The 23,240-nt window shown below is 29.2% G+C and overlaps 1 protein-coding gene and 1 long non-coding RNA gene across 3 annotated transcripts in view; one reads left to right on the top strand and one right to left on the bottom strand.

The window, feature by feature from the left end:
• The window catches only part of LOC142320634 (sodium-coupled monocarboxylate transporter 1-like), a 69,209-nt gene that overhangs the window by 1,285 nt on the left and 44,684 nt on the right, over nucleotides 1–23,240 (top strand). The window lies entirely within an intron of this gene.
• LOC142320152 (uncharacterized) lies at nucleotides 1,564–22,573 on the bottom strand. The gene is made up of 4 exons (XR_012755298.1): nucleotides 22,449–22,573; nucleotides 8,194–8,275; nucleotides 3,280–3,409; nucleotides 1,564–2,390 (listed from the first exon to the last, which is right to left on the bottom strand). It is a non-coding gene; the product is annotated as an uncharacterized LOC142320152 (long non-coding RNA).

Below are 23,240 nucleotides of genomic sequence, written 5' to 3'. Positions count from 1 at the left end.
CATGGGTATTCTTCTATTCTATCACTGATTTATAGGATTAGAAAGTTAGATGGGGCAAACATCTAATCAGTGAATCGTTGTGATTTGTTATTTTTAAATAAATGTTAAACTTATTGGAATCGGTATAATTTTAAATAAACTTTATTAAGATATTTACTTGTAGATTATCGTGGATTGTTTATTACATAAATTGATGCATCTGTCAATATCTATCGTTTTTTTATGTCTGTAAAGGTTATACTTTTGCAATGACTAAAACAAATTATTTCATACGGTAAATTATTTGCCCGTATTAATTTGTATACATTGAAAAAAATAATGTATTATTTTAAGGAAAAAGGAATACGTTTTGAATATCTTATCAACTGTTGTGTGTTTACAACATACCGTATTTACTCGCGTAATTCATGCACTTTTTTTGGCCAATATTTTTTAACTAAAATTAGGTACGTGATTTATGAGAAGAGACTATCTTACGTAGGTTTATAATCAAACTAAAATATGATGATAATCAATGAGAAAATTATATTTATTCGACTGAATATTTTATTTTTGAATATTTAAAAAAAGTATTGTTTAAAAATTTAGGTTTAAACAATAAGCATTATATTTCTGATATTTACACAAATTTAGAAATATTATAAATTAATAAAGATGACAAAATTAAATATATTAAAAAAATATTACTTGCATAATTACAAAAATAATTTCAATTTGATTAACCATAGTGTTTAAGGGGACATTCTTATAAAAACTGCAGCAGATAACCCCACTCGTGTAAATTAATATGACGTTTTCATTAATTTAGTATTTTTATTTTTACTATGCAATAACGGAATTATTTCAATCATAATTAATTCAGATGAGCTGTAGAAGTGTGTCTGAAATTGTCTTGTAAGAATTTGATGAAGATTGGTTGAGTCGGTCAATTTAAGGTTGAAAAACTTTGAGCGGGTCAAATTAAAAGCATGGCTCATTATGATCCTGCAAGTTGGAACATTGATGTCTCTTTATCTGCGGTATCCATTGTTAACAATATTAAAAAAATCTGATGTGGGCACCACATGACTTCCTTGTACGCCAGTTAAATTACATATACACATTTTTGCTGCACTTCATTTAAACTTATTTCCCTTGAAAGTGAGATACAATCCTCCAATTCTTTAATAAAAGTGGACGCTTGCACAATTGCTAAAATATTACTTTTTATTAGCATGAAATATTTATATAATTATTAATTCAACAATCTTACCTGAAACATTAGGTTAGAGTATAAGTCCCTTTATTACTCTTTAAATAAATGTAAATCTTATATCTACCTAATAGTATGTTTTTAAAAATTATTATGATGTAACCATCAACAAATTGGAAACAAAAACAAAACAGTAGAAGGTTATTAAATGTTATAACGATATTTATTATCAAGTAGACTGAAACAAATGCATAAATAAAAATAACACTATTCTAAATTATAATTTTCAATTAATATTAAATAGATGTTTCACCAAATCTCTTGTTGACACTACATGACTTCCTTGTACTCCTATTAAATTACATACACACAATTTTAAAAGTACATAAAATTTTATTTTACTAATAACTTGTGATTTTTTCATATTTATTTTAATTTCTATTATTGAATTATTATTTATTGTAAAACTTTTTTTACAATCAGAGGTTAATAATTATTAATAAATCAAATATTTAAAATATAAAAAAAGGTAAAAAGAGAAGTTAAAAAAAGGAGGAGATGAAGTCGGATTTGATCCGATGTGCCTTCTCCTAGTAAGATCCAAATATTTCATTAATTAAAATATTATGGCTATAACTTTGGAACCAATGAAAATAAGTTACAGTTATGATAGGTAGTTGAAAAGCTCTCAATGAGGGCTTATTACTGCAGTTAAGAAAAAGTCCAAAATCCATTATTTTTTATTTTGGGCTTTTTGGGACCTTTTGGTCCAGTCAATTGCAATCAAAAGGGAAGGTACACAACTAGATGTTACAACAGTCCTAGATCCAAAATTTCAACATCCTATGGCTAATCGTTTTTGAGTTATGCAAGATACATACGTACGTATGTACCTATAGACGTCACGCCAAACTAGTCAAAATGGATTTAGGGATGGTCAAAATGGATATTTCCGCTGAAATCTCAAAAAACCGAAGTTTTTCGCAATCACAATAATTCCTTTACTTCGTAAAGGGAGTAAAAATATTAAAACCAAATTGAATTAACGAAAAGTCGGTTTTCTTGCGCAGTTTTCTGCGCAAGAATTATTTTTATTTAATTTCATTTCATTTATCATCTTTTTTTAAATAAAATGTCGGTCTCTTGAGTTCAAGAAACCAGTTGTTATCACTTACGTAGAGGTGACGGCACTTACAATCTGTAAAAAATAAAACTTCAGTTAAAACTTCCAGTCAGTCGGCAACCATTAGCAAAATATTTGCGAGCAAAAACCACACCCGTTTATATATATATAAAATTGTGTGTGTGTGTGTGTGTGTGTGTGTGTGTGTTGTATTTGCAAATCTATCTATTTATACCTTATGGCCAACAGATACTGTAAACGAGGAAAAACCGTTTTTCAGGAATTTATAATTTAGTCGTTATGCAACTATAAGTAGTTCACTTTAAATAATATTCACAAAAACTTTAATTTTGTGATTTTTATGACAGATATTGAATATAATTCCTTTTTTAAATAACCTCATTCGGTGAAAATTTTTAAGAATAAATTCATATTTTTGAATAGTAAAAATAAATTTAATTTCTTATTAGATTGACCTTATATTTTTTTAAAAACAACTGTAACAATTAATGAAACATGAAATCATTACCATTAATGGAACGATATACTTGCTACCATCTCCATTGAACTATGCAGTATTGGTTTGGTCTAATACTCTAATACTTGTGAAATAGTACATATAAAATTTACCACTATTTATACATGAGGTTTATTTAAATTGGTGGCGTATTACACCAGTAATATTTTAAAGAAAAAACATCTCACGAACCAAATTATTATTATTATTATTATTATATTACTTTATTTATTTCACGTACATATAACAGTAAACTTGGTTTTAATTTTACCAGAAAGTCTTAAACTTAGAAAGGTAATTTTCGAGATCCTATATTTTCGGTCCTATATCTTATGAAAATTTTCTATATGTTTTTGTATTGTTCTTAAACCTACAGAAAAACCCAATTGAAAGATTCTTATTAAAATTAAAAAAATTAAAATTGATATTACAAAATGGTAATTGCACCTCCAATGATCTGCAGATTGCTAAGTCATAAAATTGCATAGTAGACAAATAAGCCTATTTCTGTTAGTGATCCAGTAACCGATTCCACAGCACGCATAAATACACGACGATCTTAATACCGTGGAATTCACTGGAAAACAAAATGTTTTAATAATATTATTAGATTCATTACATTAAATACCTTAAAATTAATTACTATATTAATTACATTAAACACATTAAATACCTTTTTTTAATATTTAAAAAAAAATATATTACTACACTATTTTTTCCTAATTTTGATTTGAATGTAGAGGTTTGCTGATAAAATAAGTCTTGGCTTGCTGAATATAATTTGTGAAAAAAGTATGTTACACATTTTACAAAATGTTATATTTATAAAAATATATTACTAAAAAATCCTTTTTTAAAGTACTAAAAAAGACTGGACAGCATATTATTGGTCCAGACTGGACTGGAATTATTGCATACATGAAAAGTAATTTTCATGAAGTATGCAATAATTCCAAGGAGTGTTATCGGGAACTTGGTAACGCGTAACTTCTATGTATCGCTTCTTAAATGTTTTTAATGGCTTTTTAAATTTCTTTTTCTGTTTAGTTTCCTGAACCACCTTAAGGTATTATTTCAGGGGATGAATGAGGATGATGTGTATGAATGTAAATGAAGACTTGTACAATTTCAGGTCGATCATTCCTGCCGGCCTCTGTGGCGCAAGTGGTAGCGTCTCGCCCTTTCATCCGGAGGTCCCGGGTTCGAATCCCGGTCAGGCATGACATTTTCACACGCGCTACAAATCATTCATCTCATCCTCTGAAGCAATACCTTACGGTGGTCCCGGAGATTAAACAAAATAAAAAAGGTCGACCAGGTGTGGTTAATTGAAACCCAACCACCAAAGACACCGGTATCCACGATCTAGTATTCAAATCCATATAAAATAACTACCTGTATTAGGAATTTTAAAGAATTTGGAAATCGCTACTGCGCCTGGTCATGTTAATATGCATATATATAAATGTTTTAGTATGTATATCATTTTTCCGGTTCACAGGAATCGGAGTTTTAGCCAATAAACGGGGTTGTTGAGTACATTTTCAGCTTTTTTTCGTTCTATTGGGCGCAATTTTTTTTACATTTCCTTTTATTTTCTTAAGAATAGATTATTTTAAGAAATAAAACTGGTTTGATGCTTATAAACTTTTCTATACAAAACCTGTGTAACACTGATGAAGCATACAATTTACTTTTTATTTATACTCTCATAGGTAATATTTAAATAAATGACGATGTGTACTAAATTAAATGTTTAATTATATGCTACGAGAAATATTTTTTGATTAAGTTTTTTTATCGTAACCGGTTTTTTTGGATACTTTTTGTTCAGTCGATTGCAATCAAAAGAGGAGGTGCACAACTAGATGTTACAACAGTCCTTAATCCAGAATTTCAACATTGTACGGCTAATCGTTTTTGAGTTATGCAAGATACGTACATACATACGTACGTACAGACGTCACGACGAAACTAGTCAAAATGAGTTCTGTGATGGTCAAAATAGATATTTTCTTTAAATCTGAAAACCGAAATTTTTCGCAATCGCAATACTTCCTTTACTTCATACAAGAAGGTAAAAACAAAAAATCCAATGCTAAATAGATCGATTTTTGACCAAAAGAGAAAACTACAGGTTTTAAGTCAAATATTTTAATTATATTATGGATAAGATTTATTCAACCATTAATTTGATTTTAATTCAATAAAAATTAATTAAAATTTCGAAAAAATTACAACCTAATTTAGTATATATAATATAATTATTTGTATTTAAATTTCACGGTAACAAAAACAGCCCGTGAAATATTTAGCCTGTTAATATTAAAAACCATACTAAATAACTGAAAAAGAGTGTTAAAAAACGGTTGACAACCTGCCTGTTATGAACCCAGTCAGCTGATATATAAACAAAACATTTCTGTGTTATATGCAAAACTGCTCGGTGAAGCAAAATTAATATTTCAGTTTTATGTATTAAATGATTGTAAAAAGTCAAGCTTATTTAGCTTGGTATACATGGATTCACCCTCACAAGACACCTATTCACATATTCACCGGCACACGTACTATTCCAGTCGTTCGTAGGTCTAAAATTAATCATTAAGATGACATTATCAATGCGGTAAATAAAGGTAATTAACTATATTTTCGTAAGATTATAAGTTAATACAGAACAAAGTTTTGTTTGAATTACTATTGATTTTTAAATAAAAACAGATAAAAGGAAACGTTTTATCACGAAAAAAAAATATTTTTATTATGTTCCTTTTGTTTTGTTTATCATTTTGTTTGATGTACGTTTTTATTTCTATCTACTCTACGCTTAACTTTTATATATCTAGAAAAATGTATACAATATTTTAATTTAGTTTAAATTATTAACTCATGAGTTTGTCACTGGGGCTAATTAATTTCATCTGTAGTTAATTTCTTTGGGCTAAGCGGCCTGAAAACCGACGAGATCAAGTGGCGAGCTATAACAGACACACGATCTGTTGTAAGGTAGTATAATCTTGAATAATAAGAAAAAATATAGATAACTATTTTGAAAAAATTATGCGCATTCAAAAATTAATAATCTTAGCATAATTGTTATGGTCATCGTGTTAGTCATCAATAAACAAGAAAAAAGTATCGTCCTATTGTAGTTTTTAAATTTTACAATCTTTTTGTTGTAATGATGATTTTTTTTTTTTTACTTTTTCTTAACGTATGAGAAGGAAATAAAATCAGTTATAACACAAACGTTAGTATTCAAATAACTATATTTTTATATACTCTATTATTATAATGAAAATAACTCAGATATAGCTTAAAAAACGTCAGTAAGACGCCTTTTACCAGAGTTACGTCCCTCGTAAGTTACACAGTACTTTCACCAAAAATTTCGTAAATCAGTACTGTTAAACTGTAATATACATTATTTTCGGTTTAAATAATTGGGTATTGTATACAATTATTGACTCTGGCTACCAATCGGCTAATTTAATATTTAAGGTTAATTAAGGTTAAGGTTAATTAAACGAGGTTGCGGGCGAACGGAGCGTTAGGTTATGTTTGTTGATATCGAACGAAGTTCAGAATATTGTTTAATTTATTTTTGTAATATAATCGCGTTAACGTTTATTATAGTCTATTAATAATTGAAATCAATCGACACACATTTCAATAAAGTATATTTAAGAACGGATAATAAACATTAGATACGGATTATACGAAAAAGAAAAATGTAAACAGACATTGATAAAAATTCGAAACATTAACTCGCTGCTACGGGAATATGTGATTTTTTATTTTCATTTTAAATTCTTTATAAGTCAACAACTATATTAAAACAATACTCTTTTGTTCATTTACAATCAGCGCGGTGAAAAAACAACAAACGCCAAGATTATTGACTTTTAAATGCACGTCATATTCCTAAATAATTACCAAAATACATTATTTTCATACAGTAATCATGAGATTATAAACTGCTAAGATTATAAACTAAGATTATAAATAGATATTTGCCAATTATTAAAGTATTTTTCGTCACAAGTTATCAGCTAGTGACTCATGCATTTTATATTCTAATCTCATGTTTTAATTTCAGTGTATTTAAATCCACTTTCACTTGCCTCATGTCCATGTTGATGGTCATGTCGCACTTGAGGGCATGCGCAAAAAAGCATTGTCACTATGCAAATGTTGCATTGCTTTCTCAGCTTTCCTGAGATATAACTCTTTTTTTGAAATAAGTTGTAATTTTACTGATCCCACTGTAACTTTTATTTTATTTTTCATTAGATCACACGTTAAACAAGTTTCGGGTTCAATGGCGATGGAAGGAGAGTTTTGGAAATTATTTACTAAAAACTCTTCGATACAGTCGCCGGTTAATGTTTGATTCAGGGTAGGCTTTCATAAAGGCGCGATACATCCTCTGGATATTAAATTACTTAATAAAATTAAAATTTTAATCATTATGCCCCTTTACAGCGATTTAAACCGGAGCAGCGATCGGTGATTCCCTTCTACACCGATCTACTTCCAAATCAAGTAACCCAGATGCCTTAATGTATGAACCGTTAATCAAGTTCTAATGGTAAAAATTTCCCCAAGCTTCTTTCCTTCTCCATCTTTGATCCAGCAAGTCATTTCAAATGTTATCGATCTATTTAATAACCGAAATTTCATTTAAATATTTCCAAAAAAGTATGTTTATACTAAACCAAAAAAAGTATGTTTTATAATTAGATAGAACAAACCGGAGATGAGGTAAAAATAGTTTGACCGAATATCAGTAGACGTGTTCATATACACAATTCATATATTCTCTGTGATAAATATCATAATATTCGTAATAAAGTATGGAGTAAGATACTTTGAACATACAGTAGTCTCATCGCTTCTTACGGGAGTTTAGAACTTTTTTTTTTTACCTCCGGGACCACCGTTAGGTATTGCTTCAGAGGATGAGATGAATGATTTGTAACGTGTGAAAATAATATGCCTGACCGGGACTCAAACCCGGGACCTCCGGATGAAAGGCCGAGACGCTACCATTCGCGCCACGGTGGTCGGCGAGAGTCTAGAACCACTATTCATCATGTTAACTACCTTTCATATGCTGTCTTTGCGTTCGCAAAATTTATTCTACTTGGTATGTAAAATTTACGGTTAATAAATTTTGTTTTTTCTTCATTTATTAAATGATTAATTAATATTTTAATGAATATTATTTTATAAAATTCGTAGTGGTATTTCATTGTCTTTGAAGGATTTCACTCGCAGTGAAAAATGTTCAAAGTTTAAGAATTGTGATCTACGCAAGTTATATAAATTGAAATCAATAGAATTAAAGTCCAGGCTTACCTGATATTTATATCTTAGAGATTTCTCCTCGTTCATGTCATCCTCATTCACCCTCTGTAGCTCCCTACAGTGGTTCCGGAGGCTAAACAGAAAAAAACAGGTGTAATTGCCTAAAGTTCTACTAGAAGTGTTTATAACCTTACAAGATTTATTTCTGTTTTTTTTTTTTTTTTTGTTTTTTTCACCCTACGCTCTATACGATTTTCTACCCTAAAGTGTTTCTTTACTAAATTATTATTATTCTAACGATTCAAAGCCGGTTCTATTTGTCTATATAGTTTAATTCTATTATTAAAATTTGCTTTCACAAAAATTAAGGAAAACTAGCAAAGAATAATCGTTTTTAGTTTTTAACCTTTCACTGATTTTTAATCCTGTGTCAAACGCGCTAATAAAGTACTTCAAGAAAATTTTCGCTATTATTATTAATTAATCTTCTCTCATTGTTCTCATACAATTAGGATATTTTTCAATAAACATTCTCTAGTTATCTATAACTTTGAAATAATAGCTAATTCAATCACGAATGATTGTTTTCGTAAAATTAAAAAAAGAAAAAACGTGAATTACATTATGGACCGCTGTTCGCAACGCTAAGTGATGGATAATAATTTCTTGGGAAATTTACTGTTTATCGCTCGTTCCGAAACGAAATATTTAATCACATTTTTATTTAAAAATCTTAGTTCATTTACGATAAAATGTTTTGTGTTTTTTTTATTATTCAGATTTTCTTAATTAGCTTATTAATACAACATTCAGTTTTTATTCTCATTTTTAAATTTTATTTTTACTTTCTTAGCGAATATAGCAGAATAGCTACATTAAAGGGGAAAGTATGGTGATCATGTAAAAAATGGGGTATCGGGTTTTTCAAAAATTTTCAGCCCCTATTTTCAAGGTGTATCACGAAGTTCTGGAACTTTCATAACCTTTTCTACTCATGAAAATAATAAAGAACACTATGATTTCTATGTTGAGTACTTTTTACCTTTCTTAGCTTCATTCTTTTATTATATGTTGACACGTTTCGGAATAACTCCATTATCAAAACTTATTCAACCAGTACTTTTAAATTTCTATTAGTCTTTATATAACGTTTAGTCAAACGCCCCTTTTAATTTGAAGATTAAAAGATACTTTTTAATTTAAAAATTTCTAAATTTTCTAAAATCTTCATTCTTCTCCCTTTAATACAACTGTGAATTAATTTCGTTGATTCTCCATTTTCATTGAGACATGTCCTTCTTTTAGTAAGTGCATTGCATAATTAGAATCTTGTGTTTGATTTTTAAAAGATCTCATGTGTTCGTTATATCTTAATTTTAGTTTTCTTCTCCTTTGTCCAATGTAACAATAAAACGATCATAAGTAAACAGATGAACAATCAAGTGGATGTCCTTTACAACAATCTCAATTTACTGAAAACAGGGAATAGATAAATAAAATTAAGAGGTAAGTATAACCATTAATAACAAATAAACAAGAAGAAAACCAGATGACATCAAATAAAATTATTATCTAAGTAATTTTTATTATTTTTTTTTGTTTTACAATTGTTATATAATTTCCAATTTTGTTTGTAATTTTTAATAGAAAATTTTGTTTTTACAAATTTTTCATATCACCAAAAAAGAATTTGATTTTTGTTTACATTAAATAAGTACTTTTCTGATAAATATAGTAATGTTCTGTTCCTAAATAAAATTCAAGTTTTTCTCACTTTTCTTTGTTTTATTCAACTTACATAATTTTATTCAAAATTAAATTGTCTGCAAGTTTTGTTTAAAAGTTTTATGTGTTTATTACCTATTTAGCAAAGTTATTGTTCGTCAAACATAAAAAACAGGTTTTTTACCCCAATTTATTGGTTTTCACCCTATATTTCTGAAAAGCTACTGCAAATACGGTTCTGGGGCCTACTTTATTTGATTTTTCACGTCAAAAACCAAAAGAAATCACTAATTTTTCCCCTTAATTAACGTCCTAAACATTTCAGTACAATCTCATTTCACCAGGGTAGCTGAAATCCGAACGAAATCTTTCACTGACCGTAACTCGCAAACAAAGCAGTTTAGGACATACGTTTATTTTCATGAGTAGAATAAGTTATAAAAGTCCCGGGAGAACTTCGTGATACATTCTCTATATAAATATTTTTAGAAAAGTATTCTTAAAATTTATTCCCTACATGTAATAAAAAATTCTTTTTTTTCGGGGGAGGGGAGCTTTAACTCTTAATTTTTATTATTAAAAGAAATGGTTTTTTTTCTTTAATATTTAAAGGTTATTAAAATAAAAGTAGCTTTGGCCCCAAAATTAAAAGTAATTTTTTTTTTATTACATACAAAGAAGTTGTACTTTATTTTTAAATATCTTTAAACAATCATCTTTTACTTTTTCTTTTTTAGGGATCACCTATTTATAAATAAATGTTTCCTAAGTTTTCCTCATGCAATAAGAAAAATCCCTAAAATCGAATATTTTTTATCTTAAATTGGGAATTTTTATGCTTAAGCCTTTTTTTGGTAATCATGACAACCGGGGAATGTCATGCAATATTTTGCTACCTTTTTTTATAAGTATTTCTAACATTAAAATTGCTATTTATTTAAAAATGATAACAACTAGAAAACGATTGGTTCAAATCGTCCAAATATGGCGGAGCAGTGAGAAAGGATTTTTGAGAATAGTTTTCTGCGTTTCACATAGACTTCATCTCGTGATCGTTAAAAACGGAAGTTCTTTTTTAGTTTTTATAAATTTTTTTTTAGAAAAATTTGGAGTAATAAAGAAATTAAATAAACATAGCTTTAAATGAAAGAGATTAGGGAATAAATTAAAGACTATTATCGTTGTTTTACCTTTTATATGAACCAAATTATTACAATTCAAACTTATTTTCAAAAATATGGAACGCCAAGTACAGAAACCTGATGTTTCATGTAGTATAATCTGAATCCTGAGAAAGATAATTGCTGAAGCGTCGCACCCTTTAAATATATGTACATTAAAGTAGAGTGATCGCATCTGATTTAAAAACTTGTCTTTTGACCACTGATCTCTATATAACTGGATAGGTGACCCTTATGGCGTAAAATACAATTAAGCGTTCAATTTTGAAGCATACTCCAGGGCCTCAGAATGAGCAGCTGGAAACTAAGTAAAAACATTGTACGCTTTCCCGACTATAACAATGAGGGTAGGGATGTTTGTTTTAGTCAAGTCATTTTCGCAACAAAAGCAGAAATTTACGGACAGTTGTAGAAAATTGATATAGAGATCAGAAATATAGTTTTACAGAGATCAGTATTCAAAATACAAAATCAGAACACTTCTACTGCATCGGGTTAAAACACGGTTTTATCCATACTCTTACACCTGTACGCATGCGCCGTTTCATTTTAATTAGTTCTACCACTCATTTAGTGGCGCTAGTTTATCCTTCAAATTTTCAATTCAATTTTCAGTTCCAATATATGGGATCCCCTACCCAGTTATATAGAGATCAGTGCTTTTAATACTACTCTAACGGGGTGTTTACGATACTTGCATGGTTTCTGCCGACAATATTGCATAGTGTTACGTAGCACTATAGTTTGTGTACAACAAGATTCAGCTAACAGTAAAACAACTACACTATACTATTATTGTCTTTCATTTTTTCAACACAACTCACACAAAACAAACTTGCGCCTTTGAATACATCCACGTAAAGTGTGTATGCAAAAGTTTTATACCTTTCCATGAAAACAAAACATTCATTAGACCAGTTAAAATCTACAAACAGATTTAATGAAATTTTCTGATCACTTTATCCGAAATCAAGCAACCGTCTTAAAATATTTCGTTTAAATTCATTCAAGCTTCTAATTTGAATACTATGAGTACTAATTTATAACTAAATAAGTTACTTCATTATTCTTAATCATTAAAATAAACTACTCTTAAGGGATTCGCTATTAATTTACGTGGAAATCCACGTGGAAAGATCCAAAGGATTTTCGGAGCTGTAGTCTATGTAGCGACTACTTTTTTTTCCCCCCCTACATTCCTGGGCCGGACATCCACTAAAGTATACGCGGACCAGGGACGTGTCCTTGTGACTCTAAGAGGGCCTTTCCACCCACCGGCAGTACGTCCGGCACGGTAGGTCAGCCCCCCCCGTTCCGGATCTTTTCATATTCCCTGCCTCTAATCCTCCGCGCGCAAGGAAGACCCAGCTATGCCATCTCCCCTCTCCCCGCCCGCGGAGGACCGGGTCTCGGTCTTTTCATGCCTGCCTCAAGCCGATAGCACCACCCCAGCAAGCGCCGAAGCGCCACCGGTTGGGACTCGGCCTTTACTTGACCCCTGTTAGACTCCCCAGGAGTTCCCACCCCTTCTCTGGTACTGACATACCTAAGCATGCCGGCCCATGTAGCGACTACTGGTAGCATTGTTAAGAACGCCGTTAACTACACTGTCACCGTTAATCACTGAGGAAAGAACCACATAATTAGGTCTGAAATATTCTTTAAAACAGAGAAATCCTCATGTTTTAAACTGAATCATTTTCATTTAAGGTTTATCATCTTGCCTCGTTTATTTAAATAAATTGTTATTTTACAACACTTTGAGTATTATATTATGTTACATTTATAAATAAATAAGTTATATACACACACTTGAATATACACTCTGTGTACTTCTAAACTACGTAATGTTTCTTACTTGTATTTTTATGATGTTCATTACAAAATTCTACTATCGGTTCAAGATGTATTTTTACACATCCGGCCAAAAATAATCTTACTGTGTGAGCAGTATCGTAATTACTGTAAACACATTTCCAAGATCACCGGAAATCACTAACAGATAAGAAGGATCTTCCATTACATACCCTTGTTTTGTCACTTTATTTGTTGTAAATAAGGGATATGGGGATAACAAAAAAATTATTTTACCGAAAACCAAAGAAAGATTCATTATTTAATATTGTACGTGAAACGCCCGATACTGTACAACTAAATTAGAACGGTTTCTGAAACAATCGTTAGGCTTAGGGGATAGTCTTCCCAAAAATGTTTTTTCTTTAGAACTGGGAATAGGAAGTTTATACTTGGTCAGTTTATTTAGCTTACAATGAAGAGTACTTTTTTCAGATAATTACATTCACTACAACCCCTAAAATAGGGATTGGGGTGAAAAAACAGTTCCCGACAAGAATAAGTGTATCTCATCTGTTACTAAAGATAAAATCTTAGAAAAAACACAAAAATAAAGAGAAGATAGGTGTCTAATGCCTTGTGTGTGCAAACACGTCTTGTAGAATTTTTATTAAAACTTTTTAAACCAAAAATCATTACCATTTTAATTTCAACCCCCCAATTATATTTACAAGAGGATTATCAGATGCACACACACGCCTCTAGACAAATATTTTCTGTACAATGTTAAAAAAAAATCATGCATTTATCTTAATTACAACTAAAGTTAGGACTTTTTTAGTGTTAAGAAAACAGAGAAACTAAAGTTTTCGGAAAACAGAGATTAAAGATCGCATAGGATAATAGTTATAAAACGGTATCGCATAGTTTTAGCAATGTCCTACTAACTTCAAAGTGACGTAACCTGTAGGATGAAATGTGAACTAAATAGAATAAAGAACGAAGTTTAAAACTGCGAAATATTCATATTTCTATTGTTTTTCATTCGTGAAATACAAGCTATTGAATGTCGTACTTTACACGGAGAAAATACATAATATTGCAATGAAAACAGGCTTATATTATATTTTATTTAAATTTTTGTGATCAACGGAGAAGAGAAATAATTACACAGTTAATATTCAAACGCATATTCCATAGAATAAAATCACAATAAAAAAAATTCCACAATTTTTTTTTTACTTTATCAAAAGTAGAATCCCCCAAGAATAGACGGAATAAATCGTGAAAGGAAGTACCTAACCGCTTAGAAATAGAATGAAAACGATGGATGACATCAGGATCGAAGAGTAGACCAATATATCCATGATGATGGTCGTCGACGAACTTCCCCTATATTCCTCTCCTTCAACCGTTATCTAAGAAGAATATCAACCACATTTTGAAACGGAAAATTTTATGAAAACTCGTTACAGATATATTGTTGGGCCTATTAGCAACCTTGCTGTAAAATTTCGTTAAAAAAACGGAAGTACACGTTTTAATGTAACTATCATAAATAGAGACCAGATTATATGCATTTGCATATTAAGCCCATTCTTACCGGTTATTGCATATTTCCCTTAAAATCTAATGATGATGCATATTTTCGCTATATTTACAATATTTTTCGGTAAGATACCTTGTTAATAAATGAAATCTTACGTTGTATCCGGCCACACCTATTAGCTGCACGGCTCTTAGAGCGCACTTAGCAGCCGCGGAACGTACCTCTGATTGTTTATGTTTACAAAAGTAGCAAAATATTAAATAATTGTTAATTATCGAATTTATCGATAGTTATTCAACTACTTACTAATTGCATGCTGATTTTGAAATAAAAAACTAAAAATTACTATTTTTTTTATATTTTAAAGTTGTATATTTTGACATTCATGCATATTTTAAGCATTTTTCATGCATATTTCAAGTTGTTTATTTTGCATATAATCCGGTCTCTAATCATAAACATATAAACAAACGGATAAAACGCCAAAAAGCAGAGTTATAACTAAGTTTCCTTCGTTCAGTTAATTTCAAGTAGCGTCGTATATTAAGTTGTGAGAAATATTTGATATAACTGTTACTTTGCATCAGTTTATTGATCTATCTCTCTTCTTAGCTATTGTATCATAAAAAACTGAAATAAATTATCAGTTAAACATTTTTAAAGATTTATTCATTGTTGCAAAAGACAATGTTGTTGAATGTAACAAAGTAAAGTGGGCTTTGGACTAAAAATTATACAGTTTATCCGTAATCAATAAAAATATTTATCAAATTAAATCGTCATTTACGCCTACAGAACATATATGGAATGTTTTTTTAATTATTTTATTGCATTAAATTGGTTAGACCTTCAGATAAATCTCCTAAACTGTAAAGTGTAAATATAGGAGTAGATTATTGTTCCCGTTTTACAATATGTATCTCATTAAATATAATTTCAGGGAATCTCGAAATAAAACAATGCAATTCTGTAACTTACTCCCGGATATTTTTTTTCTTATACAAGGACATGACTAAAAATAAAAAAGGAATAACATTGAAGTAAGAGATCATAAATTATAAAATTGAAACAAAATTAAATGATTAAGTAATAAATATAAATATTTAAATAAGTAAATAAAATAATAATATTTAAATAATATAAGTAAGTAAATAATAAAAGTAAGTAAGTAATAAGTGAATAAGTTAAATATTTAATATTAATAATACTTAAATATTTAAATAGATGTACAAAAGCATTATTTTCGTGTAAACATACATTTGGTCTAATTGTCGTTTACATTACATTGTTCTAAAGAAGATTAACTTCTCGTAACATATATATATATATATATATCATTAATCTTTAATCTGCAACTTAAATAATTATTAAAAGTTAAAAGAAAATAACACACTTTTTGTAAATCATAAGCTATGATAAATATTACTTTATAATAAGATAGATCTCCAAAATCAAATTATTTGATATTCAGATTAATATCTTAATGAATCAGATTTATTTACGTTTTTCTTTTTTTTTATTTTAAATCTATGTTTACAATAAAATGATAGCTAAGGTCGTCCCTGTACGCGCATCTCGCAAAAAGTACTGGACAGATTTTAAAAAATTTGTAGATCTGTACCTTATAGACTTGGTCATTATCTCCAATTAAAATTATCACGACATTCCTAATGTGGTTAAGATGTTAAGATTTCATTAAAGAGAAAAATTAATCCTTTTATTTCTTATATTTCGTTTAATATGATAATAGAAAAGATCTCAGAGTTAAATATTTAATAATGTATCATTATCATTTGCTTAAATTAGCATATTTAGCGAAATTCTATGGGTTTTGATTGTTTATTTTGGCTGTAGATGTTGGATTGTCAAAAGTTAAAAAATATGATTTCAAGAAAAAGAAGTAACATTTCTTATTATTCAAAGTCTGCTAAAATAATGCGATTATCTCAGTCTTCCGAAATAGCTGAAGTGCGTGATTCTTGGTTAGCTGCTTACCGAGAGCGCAACGGCCAGACTCGAGCTGAAGCTTCGTCTACAGCAAGAACGTATTAGAGCTTCTACGTCAAGAACGAGGGAAACGTTGGAGGAAAGAGAATCTTTCAGGCTTTAATTGTTATTTATCACTCTTATTCTCACAACCATGAGGATAACGAGCAAAGTGGGGGTCTAGCATCCAGACTCTTCCCTAGACGGGAAGAGTGAAAGAAGCAAGCCCTGTCCGGCTAGTACATAGATAAGGTTTTAAAAAAATTATAATTTTTAGCGAAAAAGAAACACTGTACTCCTTTTTGGGCAGTCATGTAATGGCCGTGATCTGTTAGATCGAGAATGTACCTGATGCATGCAAAAAATAGCCTTCAACCTACTAACAAATACACAATTTGAATTTTGAAAATCCGACGATTGTTTGCAGAGTTATTATAATAAGAGCACCCCATTGCACCTCCAAAAACAGCGCCCCTGGGGTACCCCGTTTGTCCCCCCCCCATTTCTCTAGCTGTGATGATCAGTCTAGCCTCGCACGAGGTGCTTGCATCACCTCACCACTCTAGCCTCACACGTAGTCCCTACCAGAAGCCCATTATTATTAAACAGAAATTTTTCAAATTTAATTTGAAAAATTAAATAATTATATTATTTTTATTTTATTTTATTTAACGTAAATTTAATTGTACTATTTTTGTAATATGATTCAAATTACTGATTCGAATCATTCAATTCAAACCCCAGCTTCACACAGTGATTAATTCAGTCACAGTTCACAATTCATTAAAGTTTGTGCTTAACCGGCAAATCTCCACTACGATATATATATATATATATATATATATATATATATATATATATATATTGAGACTTTGTGGGTAGTTTTTTGAATCGGAGATATAAATGATTTAGATGTTTTTAAGCTAAATTTTTAGTGGGATTGCCCAAACAAAAATAGTTATTTGTATTTTTTTCTGTCTTTCGCTGTTCCTCTAGAAATACTTTTGGCTTTATGTTTTCTTTAATTTTATTTATCTATGTTTTACTTGTAATTTTTCCACAGTGTTTTGTACTTATGATTATTTAATGATTGAAATGACCATCTAGGATTAGATTTTTAATCATTCTTGTAAACGGTTTTTGGATATAATCTTGTTTTTCAAACTTTATTTTTGATGTTATTTTAAAATTGAATAGGTTTGCAAAAATTGTACCAAAATAATCGCCTCTCGCAAGAAACAAAGGCCAAAATCCTGCATCTAGATAAAAATAACAAAAGAAATTTAGAAAAATGACTTACGTCATTGTGAACCAAGCGTAACGTAATCCTAATGCGGTGAATACATATCATTTATGTTTTACTACTTGATAAAAGTAATGCAGAAAATGTAAAGAAATTTCTACCGAGCATGAACCAAGGTTCTCTTAAACCAATCTTTATATAAGAATATATATACTACACACACGCGCGCGCGCGCGCGCATGCTTACATACATACACACAAAGTGATTCAAGAGGAAGGGGAAGTAATTTGGGAACTGATTCTTGAGCTTGAAATAAGGAAAAACGCTCTATTATAGAGTCAATAGGTCCAACAATTCAAATAAAATAGGTTCCAGACCTTTATCTCTTGTAGTTTTCATGATATCCAATAGAGAAATCTCTAAATTCATTGAAATGAAAACAGCTTTTTTTAATTTTTACAAATTCATAACATTTTTCTGTTAAGTTTTGTTCTAATTTGTTTTTAATAATAAAAGATTTTTTTTGTTTTCATAGACTTATTACATCAGTTTTCTCAGAATTAAATTTTCAACAATATTTTATAATAAAATTTACGCACTTATTAGTCTTTTAACAATGTTATGGTACTTCAAACATAAAAAAGTTATTGTACTGTTTTTCGTCACCGAAATTTTTTGTTTTACATTGGATATTACGAAAACTACGGGAAATACGTTCTGGGACCTGTTTTATTCGATTTTTCAGGTCAAAATACATAAGAAACCATTAAGTTTACCTCTTGTATAACGCCTTTAAAATTTCAGTATGACCTCATTTCGCATGGGACAGAAATACGGGCGACATTTTTAGCTAACTGTAACTCAATAACAAAGCATTTCCGGACATTTATTTATATGAATTTTTTTCTTTACTTCATGCTCTAGAATCACTTACGAAATTATTTGCTTTTCCTCCAGAATCACTGTGTATATTACTTTTTTGCATTGTTATAAACCAAATTTTTCTCATAATTAGATTTTTATTTTGCTTTTTTCTAAAATAGATTGAATATTACATCAAGGTGTACATTAATAATCTACAATAATCCAATATTAACCAATAATAGTGACTAACTATGAAAAATATCTTCAAGTCGAGCCTATATATAGACGATATAATTTTTTTGTTACAACTTTAATCTTCTGGTTAAGTTTTTTGGAAAAGGTTTGCAATGGAACAATAGATATTTTGTAATACAAATAATGGATCATTGTATTTGGCTGAAATACAAACAAAAATAAAAAATAAAATACATATGGTTCGAACTGAGAACCAGCCTCCTTGTACGAAGGACAAGGAAGTACTGCAATGCGAAAAATCTCGGTTTTCAGATTTAAACGGAAATATCCATTTTGACCATCCCTCAATCCATTTTGATTAGTTTCGGCATGACTTCCGTCCGTATGTATCTATGTATCTCGCATAACTCAAAAACGATTAGCCGTAGAATGCTGAAAATCTGGATTTGGGACTGTTGTAACATCTAGTTGTGCATCTCCCATTTTGATTGCAGTAAACTGGACCAAAAGTGTTCAAAAAAGCCCAAAATCCAAAAAATTGGATTTTGGACTTTTTCTTAGCCGGTGTATTAACCCCTCACTGAGACCTTTTCAACGACATATCATAAGTGGTACTTATTTTCACTGGTCCCAGAGTTATAGCCAAATAAAATTTTAATTAATGAAGTTTTTAGATCATACACATCGGTTATTTATCACATATTTGGGAAGGCACATCGGTTCGAATTAGACTTCATCTCCTTTTTTTTTAATTTAAATATATTGATTTATTAATAATTATTAACCTCTGATTGTAAAAAAAATTACGATAAAATATAATTCAATAATAGCAATTAAAAAAATATATGAAAAAATATCAGTAGTTATTGATGAAATAAAATTTTATGTACTTTTCATTTTAAAAAAAATGTGTATATGTAATTTAAATGCGTACAAGGAAGTCATTTGGTGTCCACATAGATTTTTTGATGTCGAAAAAAATAGTTTTTATCGTAAAATGTTGACAACCAATTGTTAAATAATCATTACAATGCCTAAAAATAAGATTTTACGTATATTAAATACGAATGTAGTATGTGTAGACTAATTACTGTCGTTAAAAAAACCTTTATTTTAGAACAATGTATAAATTTATGAATACGTACGTTTCACAATGGTATACTATTTTATCCTTAATAATGGTTCCACTTCTTTGTATTATTTCCTACATTTAAGAGAAAATTATACATCTCATTATATTTAATTATTTAACATTAAAATTATTCCAGATGTTATTAAAGTAATATTCATTAGGTATACCTTGTTAACACTGTATAGAATACACTATATTATCGAAAAAAATGTTTCCGCTAGAGGACACAGCCTCCATTTTTTCCTTTTTTCAATTATTAGTTCACTACATAAGTTTCTTGCAGCTTTTACGTATCTTAACGAAATTTGTGTAAGTTTTATTCAAACTGAACTCTGTACTTAAAGTCTGAGAATTTACTATCATTAACCTCTCCGAGGAAGGTATTTAAGTCGTACTATAAAATTCGTTGGATTTTTGAAATTTAAAAAATCTGATGTGGACACCACATAACTTCCTTGTACGTCTATTAAATTACATACACACACTTTTTTTAAAATAAAAAGTACACAAAATTTTTTTTCATTACTTCTGATGTTTTCTCATATTTTTCTTTTTTTTTGTTATTGAATTATTATTTATTGTAAAACTTTTTTTACAGTCAGAGGTTAATAATTATTAATAAATCAATATATTTCAATAAAAAAAAAAAGTAAAAAAAAGGAGACTAAGTCTGATTCGAATCGATGTGCCTACCCAAATATGTGATAAATAACCGATGTGTAAGATCCAAAAATTTCATTAATTAAAATTTTATTTGGCTATAACTCTGGAACCAATGAAAATAAGTACCGCTTATGATATATCGTTAAAAAGTTTTCAGTGAGAGCTTATTACTGCAGTTAAGAAAAAGTCCAAAATAGGGTTTTCTTGGGCACTTTTGGTTTAGTCGATTGCAATCAAAAAGGGAGGTGCACAACTAGATGTTACAACAGTCCTAAATTCAAAATTTCAACTTACTACGACTAATCGTTTTTCAGTTATGCGACAAACCTACGTACAGACGTCACGCCGGAATTAGTCATAATGGGTTCAGAGTGGTCAAAATGGATATTCCTTGAAATGTGAAAACCGAAATTTTTTGCGATATCAATACTTCCTTTACTTCTTACAATGAAGAAAAATTGCTCTGAAAATTTAATTTGCCATAATTTATACGGGATTTTTTCCAAAATTTACTCTCAGCTAATCAGAGAAAAGAAAAAGCTATTTTTGCTAGTTGGATGGAGAAATGAGTGAGTCCACGTCTGAAATCAAAAATAAATGTTTCCTACGAAGATTGTTAATTTTTTTTTTTATGTTTGCTAAATGATATTCAATTAAGTAGAATCAAAAACGTGAGTCCGACGAAAGTAAGTCGCTATCCCTGTTCAACTTTTTTTTCTTTTTTTTGTACAAAAGTTATCGTAAATTTTGCAGTTTTAATTTTTGTCTCAGTGTATAAAAGAGGATAGAATCTTAAGAGGATCCTTTGCGAAAAAAGAAGCAAAAAATATATTTTTTTTTCGAAAATACGAAGGATCATATTTTAAGTTCGTTTTTTATTAAAACTTACTCATCGATCAATTTATTAAAATCGGTACGAGCTTTCCTTGCAAACAAACAATAGAGTTAAATCGATGTAAAGCTCTTATTTGCTTCAATCTTATATGATACGTCAAGACATAACGAAAAATTAATTTCGACCAAATATATTTAGTTCAAAACTATAAATATAATTTAAAATTTTAAAAATCTTCAGTTTTAGTGACCAACTTCAAAAAAAGATTATTGTTATTAATTTGACCCAAACTTTAATCTTTTATGTATGTTCAAGACTTACGATCAAATTCACAAGTTTGTATTCTATTCAGGAAGCTACTCCAGTGGTCTCGTATTAAATGTAAAGCTAAGTGAAAAATGTTTTAAATTAAAAGTTACACGACGTACGTAGACGGTTTGAAGATGTTTTTCATACTTTGATATCATTGTTGATTAATTTGGGATTGTTGTAACATTTTATATATATATATGTTATGGAAGCTCAATTCATTATGATAATCAAATTATTTAGCAAAACCAAAAAGAAAATTACTTGGAAAATATGAGGTAAATTTTTTTTTTATTCTTTTAAAGATGCAGGTTTTCGTCCTTCGCAACGGATTTTTTCATGTGTTGAACTACTTTTGTAGACCGATCAGAAACAATCATTTAAAATAATATAAACTTAAAAAAATTTTAATTTGCAAAAACATAAATAAATGTTCAATTGTTTGGTCCACTTTTTATTCTTGTTTTACTTTTAATTTTTGCTTTTTCACTTTTTATTCCACTTTTTGAAGCCAGCCCCAAATTAAATGTAATTTAAGCTGTCTGTAATTTTTTTTATTTTGAATAATTAAGGACGTCAAGATTTAGAACTTTGGTATTTTTTTTTTTACTTTTTTCTAGATTTTGTATTGGTTTTTTCAAGTTTATTCTATTTTAAAATTTTTATCCAAATTTGTTAAAAACTTTTTTATTTTTTTTTTTTTAATTACTTTTAGTTAACATGAAAAATTTATTTTGAGAAACGTACACTCAAAATTTCGATTTTATATCGATTTCTGTCTTTATTAAAAGATTATTATAATAATATTGTACTAAGAAAAAAAACTTACCTAGAAAACCTGTTCGTATATTTGTAGTTTTTGTAAATTCAGTAACTCTGAGCACTTTCAAAAAAATTTGTACTTTTTATTGCCGCTACACGTGTTCTAAAGAGGCTTGAACCATGATAATATAAAATAGATGGTATGAAGCACAGACCGCACGTGTTGTTAAGTCAATAATTATTAAGAATGACATCATTTGGAATATTTAAGCCGCCATTCAATTAACTGTCCTCAAGTAATAAAATGCTTACTAGTTTTCACTGGCTTTAGCCGATGCAGTAAAAAAGTAAGTGCAGGAAGATGCATACTTCTTCCAATTTAACGTTTCCAGCACAAAAATAGTTATTGACATTGTCAACAACATTCCTTCTTTAATTACCGATATTATTATTATTATTATTTGAGAATTTTCTCAATGCCGAGGTTTTCTCCAACCAAACAAATACACACAAGTGAGCAAAACATTACAAAACCAATGAACATACTCGTACAACAGTGAATATTGGATTATTCGTCCAGTTTTATTTGGATCCATAAGCATCTCTACCACGAACATCCTCAGATTGTAATCCATACTTTGTCTTGTTACTATAATTTATATTATAGTATAATGTTATCGGCTGTCCCGTCTTCATCATCCATAATCTGCCATTATGGACAAGGTAACCTTACCTTGTCCGTTCTCATGATATAAATAAAACGATTGCATTTCAAAGTTTCCATAATCTTTTCTTCATTTTCCATAATATTAACTTCATCTCTGACCTGTAACCTTTTTACTATTTCCTAGCAAACCTT

The sequence above is a fragment of the Lycorma delicatula genome, chromosome 2, assembly GCF_047948215.1.
Source record: "Lycorma delicatula isolate Av1 chromosome 2, ASM4794821v1, whole genome shotgun sequence".
Lineage (NCBI taxonomy): Eukaryota > Metazoa > Arthropoda > Insecta > Hemiptera > Fulgoridae > Lycorma > Lycorma delicatula.
Note: the sequence above shows the minus strand (reverse complement) of the source record. Positions and strands in the feature narration are given on the sequence as shown.